The sequence below is a fragment of the Ctenocephalides felis genome, unplaced genomic scaffold (genome assembly GCF_003426905.1).
Source record: "Ctenocephalides felis isolate EL2017-DRISC unplaced genomic scaffold, ASM342690v1 CF-g0.4_SCAFFOLD_01604, whole genome shotgun sequence".
In the NCBI taxonomy this organism is placed as follows: Eukaryota; Metazoa; Arthropoda; class Insecta; order Siphonaptera; family Pulicidae; genus Ctenocephalides; species Ctenocephalides felis.
The window spans coordinates 12,318,627-12,330,277 of record NW_020537758.1 but is presented as its reverse complement, the minus strand read 5'-3'; the positions used below and the strand labels follow the sequence as shown (position 1 = coordinate 12,330,277).

The 11,651-nt window shown below is 30.2% G+C and overlaps 2 non-coding genes across 2 annotated transcripts; both read left to right on the top strand.

The window, feature by feature from the left end:
- Nucleotides 1-1,923: 1,923 nt before the first annotated feature.
- Trnal-caa lies at nucleotides 1,924-2,037 on the top strand. Its single transcript has 2 exons — nucleotides 1,924-1,961; nucleotides 1,993-2,037. It is a non-coding gene; the product is annotated as a tRNA-Leu (tRNA).
- A 1,774-nt stretch (nucleotides 2,038-3,811) lies between these two features.
- On the top strand, nucleotides 3,812-3,885 carry Trnan-guu. Its single transcript has one exon. It is a non-coding gene; the product is annotated as a tRNA-Asn (tRNA).
- The last annotated feature ends 7,766 nt before the right edge of the window (nucleotides 3,886-11,651 follow it).

Sequence of the window (11,651 nt, the reverse complement as noted above, 5' to 3'; positions counted from 1 at the left end):
ACGCCTTCACTTTAATAAGAATTGTATAATATTTATGTATGCACGAATACATATATGTTCTCCAAGGCGATAGATACATTGTACTATACTTTACCAAATTCGTGATAAAAAAATTGAATTGGTTTAATGAATAGTTTTCGAGATATGCAAGATTGCTTATCAACTGAACATATCCGGCAATGACGATTACGCACCAACGCACTCTGACCCGCAACTAGCTAAATTTTAGGTTGAGAGCACGTTTGGCCTACCGAATATTTAAACAGATGCACCATGGTATCTTCTCAGAAGCGGCTTTTGCGAATTTAATGAAACTTGGCACGCATTGTTACTATGGTTTACCAAAAATGTGACAAAAATTTTGAAATGGTTCAACCGATACTTTCCGAGATATGCGAGATTGCACAACAATTGAACAAGTCCGGTATTGAAGAATACGGACCGAAGCACTCTGACCTGAAACTAGCTTAGTTTTAGGTTGAGAGCACGTTTGGCCTATCGAATATTTAAACAGATGCACTATGGTGATTTCTCAAAAATGCGTTATGCGATTTTGATGAAACTCGACATACATTGTCACTATACTTTACCAAAAATGTGACCAAAATTTAAAGTTGGATCGTTCAATAGTTTCTGAGATATGCTAGGTCGATGGGTGGCTTGCTCCGAGCTCAATACTAACATTTAAACGGATGACATGTTCTCAAAAGTGCGTTTAGCGATTTTGATGAAAGTTGACACACATTATTATTGTACTTTACCAAAAATGTGACCAAAATTTAAAGTTGGATCGGTGAATATTTTCTGAGATATACTAGGTCAATGGGTGGCTTGCTCCGACCTCAATACTAGCATTTAAACCGACGGTATGTTCTCAAAAATGCGTTATGCGATTTTGATGAAACTCGACACACATTGTTACTATACTTTACCCAAAATGTGACCAAAATTTAAGATTGGATCGCTCAATAGTTTGCGAGATATGCGAGGTCGATATGTGGCTGGCTCCGAGCTCAATACTAGCATTTGAACCGACGTTATGTTTTCAAAAATGCGTTTTGCGATTTTGATGAAACTCGACACACATTGTCACTATACTTTACCCAAAATGTGACCAAAGCTTAAGGTTGAATCGCTCACTAGTTTCTGAGATATGCTAGGTCGATGGGTGGCTTGCTCCTAGCCCGATACTAGCATTTAAACCGACGGTATGTTCTCAAAAATGCGCGATGCTATTTTGATGAAACTTGACACACATTATTATTGTACTTTACCAAAAATGTGACCAAAATTTAAAGTTAGATCGTTCAATAGTTTCTGAGATATGCTAGGTCGATGGGTGGCTTGCTCCGAGCTCAATACTAACATTTAAACAGATGACATTTTCTCAAAAGTGCGTTATGCGATTTTGATGAAACTCGACACACATTTTTACTATACTTTACCCAAAATGTGACCAAAGTTTAAGGTTAGATCGCTCAATAGTTTCTGAGATATGCTGGGTCGATGGGTGGCTTGCTCCGAGCTCAATACTAACATTTAAACGGATGACATGTTCTCAAAAATGCGTTATGCGATTTTGATGAAATTCGACACACATTGTTATTGTACTTTAGCAAAAATGTGACAAAAATTCAGAATAAATTAAGGAAATGTATGCAACTTGCCTCAAGACAATATGCCACTTACATCTAGGATTTAGTTGGGTTACACTGTGTGCAATAAGTTCAATTTCTCTAAACAAATTTTAAATTCAGACTAATATTTACGCACTACATATTCCCATATATAATTCCATTATTTGAACATAAAATTTCAACTAATTAAAAAAATAAATAATTAATTACTATATATTGTATATTACTATTACTATTGTATTTGCCGCACATAAGTACATGCGCCGGGCGACAGATCTCATCATATGTCAGGATGGCCGAGCGGTCTAAGGCGCCAGACTCAAGGTTACCTTGTCAGTTGAAAACTGATAGAGCGTTCTGGTCCTCTATGAGGGCGTGGGTTCGAATCCCACTTCTGACAAATTATTTTAACTTGTAATAAATTAAAATAATTAATTTTTGCATTACTTACGGCGAAATTTTATTATTTAAGGAAAAAATAACGTTAACGCGATTATTTTTTCATTCAATAAGCACAGTCATATATAAGATACTATGGATAAACGTTTGCGTTGTATATTAATTTTGACTCTTTATAAGTAATAATAATTATTTTAAATTATTTATACTAAACATATATCTTATGGTGACAAAATAACGTCAACACATTTACTTTTTTTATAGTTTACTATCACTATTACTATTACTATTACTATTACTATTACTATTTACAGTTTACTATTACTATTTACTCTTTTTATGAGTAAAGAAAGAACTTCTACGGTGCGTTTGTATTTTTTCGTTGCTGTGATAACATAATGTGCTTGTAGATAATATCGATATAATTTTGTTCTCTTATCATATGGCCCATATAATATTAAATTCAATCTAAGATATATAAATTCACCATGTTTTTCGATAAATTGTTATATAAAAATAAGTTATAAAAAGTAATATAAAAAAACAACGAAACAAGAACATTTGGAAAGGTCCAGTAATCACGTGATCGATTTTCAAGGATTTTGATTATTTAAAAAATAAAAGTTATAAATTTTTGGAAGTGGTGTTATTTACGTTTATTTTTAGTATTTTGTAAACAAGTTTTTTACGGTGCATTTGTATTTTTATTTCATTGATGTGATAACTTAATGTGCTTGTAGATAATATCAATTCAATTTTTTTGTTCTCTTATCTCATGGCCTATATAATACTAAATTCAATTTTAGCTTAATAAATTCAGTATGTTTTCCATAAATTGTTATATGAAAATAAGTTGTAAGGCAAACGACAACGAAACGAGAATGTTTAGGGAGGTTCACTAATCACGTGATCAATTTTCATGGATTTCAGTTATTTAAAAAGTAAATGTTAATTTTTTTTGGAAGTGGTGTTATTTAAAATAACGTTCTTTTTTTTCACGCAAGATCACTTTTGTTGTTGATATCTATAAGAATTTTGTAAAATTTTTGGATTTTTTTTTTGTTTTTCTAAATTAAGGTAAAAATTAATACACATGATGTCTTACTTTTCTTTTTCCCACGTAAAATTTATTACTTATAATATTTTGTCAAAATTGCACCATTGCACCAAAAATGTCATTTGGCGGTCAAAAATGTTTATTGGGCATATGTACATTAAATTATCTTAATTATATAGAGATTTGAAGAATGTGTACATATTTTGTGTAAATTTTTTGGGGTTCCGTACCAAGATATTTAATTACGGTACGGGAAGTTTCAGCAATTTGCCTTGAATAAATATAGGGTCCGCCAAGTAATTTTTTTACAAACTACTGAATATTTTCTAAAATTTTTTTTATTTGAAAGAACAATCCTTTCAGTTAATAATGAAATTAATTCAGTTAATAATGATTATTATAATTTCATTCAAAAATGAAGAAAAAAAGCCTCGGCAGACCGTTGAAAAAAAAAATGAAAATGAAAAATGTTAGATGGCATACCCTATATATAAAAAAAATGCCTAGCCCGTAGACATTTCCGAGATGCAGGCATTAAATATAAAATGACGAAGTATGTATTATGAATTTACATGAATTCTTAAATAATTAAATATTAATAAATAAAATAGATTGACTAAAATTAACAAACAAAATAGAATGAATTCATAAAAATTGCTTATTCATGTTCTTTTTCTATTTCCGATTATCTACGACAGTATGAAATCGCTAACCATGTGCCTCCGTGGCGCAATCGGCTAGCGCGTTCGGCTGTTAACCGAAAGGTTGGTGGTTCGAGCCCACCCGGGGGCGAATATTTTTGATATTTAAATATTTTTTTCAAAACTTGTAACATGGGGTCTAAACTTCGAACACTATTTTAGTGATTTGTGCATTCGACAGATAGTGTACTGTGCACAAATCTCTCTTTCAACAAATACTCTTTTTGAAATTTTGATTGCCTTAGTATATTACACATACTTTTCTTCCCAAAAACAGTTTCGCTTGTTGTAATTTTTTGGTATTATACATTTTTGTGAAAATATTTTAATGTGCTATTGATGGTGACGGCTTATGTCTTGCAGAAACGATTTAAATTGAGGTGAAATTGAAGCTGCGGTATGTGCCTCTTATTTATACTGATTTTTAGTTAAGTAGCATTTTACCTTAAGGCAAGTTGCATAAGTTTCTCGATACCTATAAATAGTTATATTAACATTAAAAAATTATTTTTGATTAGATATGTTATTTTCTCATGTTTATGCGACTTGTCTTAAGGTAAAATACAACTTACAACTATTTTATACGGTGATAGCATAAAAATATTCTGAACATTTTGACATTTTATAATACTTTGTTTTTTATTTTAAAAATTTCAATTTAAACGCAACCATTCACTGTTTTATACGCATGACGAATATACACGTCAATACAAAAATTCTGCGATTTTTTATGACGAGTATATAAGTGAATCACAGTTAACTGCTAAATTAATTGGCACAACTAGTGTAACCATCTAAAAAAAGGTGATTTTTGGGAATTTATATAAAAAAAAGTACTTTATCAATCATTTCAAAATTTTAGGAATATATTTACACATGTTTTAAGAATATATAGTAAAATTTTTGAAGGAAAAAATTAAATATTTTTTAAGTTATCGTTGATCTCCAACGGCAACATAAAAAGGCCCTTCACTGCTGCAGTGATTCCGGCCTTCTGCGTCGATGAAATTTGAAGAAAAAAAATCTCGTTAAACTAGATAATATTGTCTGTAAAATGGCCTACGATAAAAAATCGAAAATTGACAAAATGACGGCGTTTTTTAAAAAAAAGTCTAATTTTACCCAAAATTTTGGTCGTTTTTGGACTGCCAAAATTCGATTTTTGATCCGATCAAAAAATCGATAGTTCATTTTACGGATAACTATATATAGAACATGTAAAAAGACTTTGATAGTGCTGTTTCGAAAAACGCGTTTATAAATAAAATGATCATTATACTATATACTATATATATACACTCTTTAAATGGCTGTAACTCAAAAACTATTTAAGATATCGATTTCAAATTTTCATATGTTATTTTTAAAGGTATAACCTATCGAAATATGGAAAAATTGAAAATTCGATGTTTTGAAAATTTCACACTAGTTGTGCCTCTTAAGGTAAATACAACTTACAACTATTTCAACATCATGACATTTTGGAATATTCTGTTTTTTTTTTTAAAAAAATCCGTTTTAATAGCAAATAGTCACTGTTTTACACGCATGACGAATATGCTCGTCAATACACAAAATTCTTCCCTTCTAAATGACTAGTATATTCGTCAATCATTTATTTCCACACGATTTTGATAAGGATTCTTAGTGATGATTAGGATTTATTTAAAAATTGCAAATACTGGCATTAATGTAGAAGAAGCAATGCTAACAAACTAATAAACGATAAATTAAGTGTAAGATTTTTTTTATTTTTTCACAAATTAGATTTTGTTTGCTACGACGCCCTTTAGTGTAACCGTAACTTGTATGTAATAAAACGACACGAGATCAAAGTGTTTTTGGATCAAAGAAAATGAATAACATCCCTCATGGTATTCAATTAAGGCATTTCTGAACTGACGCACGCAAAAACACACCAGAGAAACATGTAAACAACTTGCAATATTTTCTTTCGTAGGAAAGAAATTTTTGGTTTCACTAAAAAATAATCAATACTATTTCAATTGATGTCTTTCAAACATACTTAGAATATTTGAAATTGTATGAATCACAAATGAAATGAAATGAAATTAATTTGTTTAACACATTGCATTGCAAATAATTAACTAAAAATGTAGTTTTTCTTATGGACATTAATTGTAATCAGTTAATACATGTAAAATACAGAACATACATATGTTCTTATTAGATTCTGATTAGAATCGCATAAACGCGCGGCGTGATTTAATATTTTGAGGAATTTTCATAATGGCCTATTAATATTATTGTATAAAAAATTTGATTTACAAATTTTGATTAAAATCCTAGAAAAACCTAAACTTTTCTGCTAACTACAAAAAAGAGCCCTGGGCGATCGTCACGCAAAAATGGGTATTCCTTTTTTTTTTAAAAAAAAATTTTTTGATAATTAACTTTTAGTAGGGTAAGTTATAGTAATGATCCAGACATTGAAAAAAATTAAAATTTTTGCATATCTTCGCGTTTCAGAGATTTCTGAACATTTTGGCATACCTCAGAAAAAATTCATGTATGTGTTTAGCAATTTTTGGCCCACGTTTTTGGGCGCACGGATCAACCGATTTGAATGGTTCAAAAAACATTCGAAAACTATTGATAGGGATATGTGCTGATTAGTTTTTAGTAAATGCAGGTCCAGCCGTTTCGGAGATACGAAGCAAAGAGTGCAGATTGTAGAAATCGAGTTTTTGAGAGAACGGAGTATCCGATTTGAATGATAGAAAAATGATTGAATTTGTAACGATTGGGAGAAGTGGTAATTAGTTTTTGGCAAAGGCAGGTCCAGCCGTTTCAGAGATAAGGAGCTACATGTGCAAAAATGGCAGTTTTTGAGAGAACTAAGCATCCGATTTGAATGATTGAAACTGTCTGCTTGTGTTGACGAAACAAGTCCTTTAGGAAAAAAATCTAAAAAAAATGTGTGTATGTTAAAAATAATTCAGATTTTAATTTTAATTTTTGCTCACTTATATATTTTAAATAAGTAATTTTAACATTGCAATTCAGTTTATATAATTCTTATAAATAATAGACAATGTTACAATATTTATAATAATCTATTTGAAAAAATTCAGTATTCCTCAAACATTTCGTTACGGTACGGGAAGTTCCAGCAATTTGCTTTAAGGCACAATGCCACACATCCCACTAGTTTGATCTATTTTTGGTACTTAAAATGTTTTTTATTTATTATTGACATTAGGCCTATAATATTTCAATATGTTATTTCAGACTTCAAAATCCATTGTTATACAAAGTTTGATCTGAATCATATAAAGAATCTTACACTTTTTTGCTAACTACAAAAGAGCAGTTTGGGTGATTGCGGATTATGGAATTTCTTCTGTTAATTTTTTTATTGAAATATTTATATTATCTTTTATTTTTCAACAAGTGTTCTTCAAAATATAAAAACCAATTAAGAATTTCACGTCTCCGCCATCAACTACAAATTCCTCATAACCGCGTTGCCTTAATGATAAAGTAAATTCGAAATGAAAAGAAAATTTATATAGTTTGAACGAAACGTGCAAGTAATATTAATAATTTATAGTAGAAGTATACATCAATAGAGTTTTCCGTGCGCTGCGGGATTAAAAATAAAACATCGAAAAGGCGCACATGCTCGCTATGAATTCTGACAGTAATTCTTATTTGAATTTTTAAGCTCGCCTGTATAAACTACATGACTGGCATTTCATGCTGCCTCTTAAGAAACTGCATTTTAAATACTAATTATATCCTTCACTAATTCCCAACTCTCTTCGGATGTTCTAAGAAATTCAATAAAAAATGAGGCAAAAAGTCAAACACTCGAGATTACAGATTGTTCGGGTCGGGTAGGGCTTGTGTAAAAATATGATTAATTTGTGTTGTCGTCGACGGAATTTAATCAAGGGGAAACAAAATGGTGAAATTCGATATGGCGAAAGAAGTTTTGTAGATCAGAAATCTTTACGGTCTGATAATTAAAGGGGAGTTCAAGCAACCTTGTCTTAAGGGGCACAACTAGTGTGAAATTTCGAAACAATCGTTTTTGGTTTTTTTTTTCATATTTCGGTAGATTACAACTTTAAAAATAATGTATAAAAATTTCAAATCGACAACATAGTACAACGATCATTTTATCTTTAAACGCGTTTTTCTCGAAACGGCATTTTCCGAATTTGCTGCAGCGATTACTCAAAAACGAATGATCCGATCACTATCATTTTTTTTTACATGTTCTATATATAGTTCTCCGTAAAATGGACTATCGATTTTTTGATCTGATCAAAAATCGAATTTTGGCAGTCAAAAAACGACCAAAATTTTGGGTAAAATTCGATTTTTTTTTAAAAAACGCCGCCATTTTGTCAATTTTTTATATATTTTTTTTATCGTAGTTCATTTTACAGATAATATTATCTAGTTTAACAAGAAATTTTTTTTTATTTCATCCACGTAGAAGTCCGGAATCACTGCAGCAGTTAAGGGCCTTTTTTTGTCGCGCCGTTGGGGATCGACGATAACTTGAAAAATATTTAATTTTTTTCTTCAAAAATTTTACTATGTATTCTTAAACAATGTATAAATATATTCCTAAAATTTTTAAACGATTGATAAAGTAGTTTTATTAAAATAAATTCCTAAAAATCACCGTTTTTTTAGGCAGTTACACTAGTTGTGCCCCTTAATACAAAATTCTACTTACTCTTATATTAGTTTTCTCTATTTATTTCCAAAGAATAATGACAGATCGAAATCAAAGTCGTTTTATTAAAAACTTTTATATAGGAGTGTATGTATATGTTGGCATGGAATCGTAGTAAATTTTATCTAGTTTCTCCCTGTCTAACTGAAAAGGGGTTCGTGTGATATTTTTGAGTTATTTGACAAAAAGCAAAAAAAAAAGTCCCGAATTTCCTATTTATTTCCAAAGAATGATGAAAGATCGAATTTAAAGTCGTTTTATTCCAAACTTTTATATCGGGGTGTATATGGAATCGTAGTCTTTGGCTTCTGTGACGGATTACAAACGATATTTGAATTACTAAGTAGGACTCCGTGTTTTAGGACGTAATAAAACCTAGTTTCAATTGCAGGAGTTGCTAACTTTCATTAGCATATCACTTACAGAGTTTCAGAACTAATTCGGAGCCGGATTCACCGAGACTCTTCAGTCACGAGTCGTAAATAATTCGGGTTCTCGTAATGTTATACCCTGCCCTTAAAGGGAAATGAAATATCTTAATGTCGCAAAGAAGGATTCATACTTTCAGAGAAGTTAGAAGGAGCAAACGTGAAGGATTAACTAATGAGGGACTAGAAATACGAACCAATGTAATTGTAATTGTAATTGTTTTTTTTTTTGACTTTGCGAAAGAGAAGTTTGTTACGATTTGCTAATTTTATATTTTCTCGAAATTTCAAATGGTTCGAATTCGATTTTTCATTCGAAAAATTCGAATGATACAACTTTGTTTCGAATAATACAACTTTGAAATCGATTTTTCATTCTTTGTCAACAAATAGTGGATTTGGGATTTTTTTCAGGTTTTGTCTCACTTCAGTAACTAAGAAACTTTGTATAGGGGTAATTTTTTTAGTTAGTACAGCAGAAACTAGATAAAATTTACAATAATTTTATGTCAACAGTTGCACTGTTAACTGTCCGATTCAAATGTTTCGAATAAAACGACTTGGAAATCGATTTTACATTCTTTGTCAACAAATAGTGGATTTGGGACTTTTTTTCAGGTTTTGTCTAACTTCAGTAACTAAGAAACTTTGTATAGGGGTAGTTTTTTTAGTTAGCATAGCAGAAATTAGTTAAAATTTGCGACAATTCCGTGCCAACAGTTGCACAGTGTCCGATACAAATGTTTCGAATAAAACCACTTTGAAATCGATTTTTTATCCTATTGGCAACAAATAGTGGATTTGGGATTTTTTTCAGGTTTTGTCTAACTTCAGTAACTAAGAAACTTTGTATAGGGGTAATTTTTTTAGTTAGTACAGCAGAAACTAGATAAAATTTACAATAATTTTATGTCAACAATTGCACACTGTCCGATACAAATGTTTCGAATAAAATGACTGTAAAATCGATTTTTCAATCTTTTGGCAACATATAGTGGATTTGGGACATTTTTTTCAGTTTTTGTCAAATAACTCGAAAACTTAGTATGGGGGCACTTTTGTTAGTTAGCACAGCAAAAACTATATAACAAGTAAAAAATTTGGAAAAAGTATATGTGTATTAAAAATATGGTTCTAAATCATCAAGCTAGTATTTCACAAATAGGTTTTAATTTCAGACATATTAGGTTGTCAAATATCTCCCTTCCGCTTTTTTGCTCTTGGTTTATAATACAAAAGGCGGAAGGGAGATATTTGACAACCTTATATTATTATTTTATAATGATTCCCTTTGAAAGCGAAAGTAATTAAAACACATTGTTCTTCGACTCGCGTGTTGCATTAATTAAATTTTAAAACTTTTTGATAAATTGTACACCGTCATTTAATTTTTACCCTCCAGTCATTCAATTACGAAAACAATGGAGAACTTTTAGGATAAGTCGGACACATTCGATGCCAGGGATTCGACATTATCAAAAAATCTATTGTGGTCACAGACATAGTCAATCCTTTGATGTTGATATTTAATATCATTTTATTCCATAAAGAACGAGAAATATTATTTATATATATATATATATATATATATATATATTTCCATACATACACACATTTTATTGTAATACAACTACAAGGTTTATATAGTCGTAGAAAATTTTAACTTAAGTTTAATCAATATTTGAATATTTCCTTTTGACGGATCCTACATTCGTTAAGTTTATAGTAGTAAAAATGGTTTTTCAAGATAATTTGAATAAAAATTGAATGTTCTATTAAATGCTAAAGAAAATGAAAGGTCGAATCTAAGTCGAAAGTCTAACTGAAAAGGAGAGTTTTACCTGATATTTGTGAGTGATTTGGCAAAAACAAAAAAATGTCCCGAATTTTCTATTATTTCAAAAGAATGATGAAAAAGATCGAATACAAAGTCGTTTTATTCGAAACATTTTTATCGGACTTAGAACCACATTTCTGATACAATACTTTTTCCAAATTCGTCTCATTTGATCAGAATGACTTGAAATATCGAAAAAAATATAAAATTAGTAAATCAGCGAAAAAAACTTCTCTTTCGCAAAGTTAGTAATAAAATTCAAAATATGCTGAAACATCATAAATTCTAGTTACTTTTACTAATAAGATAGATCTTTTCGAATTCCCTCGAATGGACAAAGTATTCTTTATACTTATACTTATTTATTGATAATAAATTTCACTTAGAACCTTTTGTAACCATTCTTGAGCCAAACATCGTGTGCGGTCTCCGTGCTCAATATAAGCCGTTTTTAGCCCGGAAGAAAACGAGATATGACTTGAATCGAATGCACGCATATCTAGGATTTTTTTAAATCGATATTTATGGGTGGTGAGTTTCGATCTACAATCTTTGAACGTTCGAATATAATGACTTCTAGACAGGTATTACGATTTTACAAAATAAATTGTCACTTGTAAATCAATCGATATTGAATTATTGGTATACATATACATACTCGCATTGTGGGCAACAAATTTTTTACAATAAGCGTTTTGTTATGACCATGTTACAATAAGGATAATGATGATTGTTTGGTGTATCTGTTCTGGAAAAAATTAGTGGTGCTTTAAAGGCAAATTGCTGGAGCTTTCGGTGCCGTAACGAAATGTTTTCAAATAGATTATTTAAAATATTGTATCATTGTCTAATATTTAGAAGAATTGTATAAACTGAAT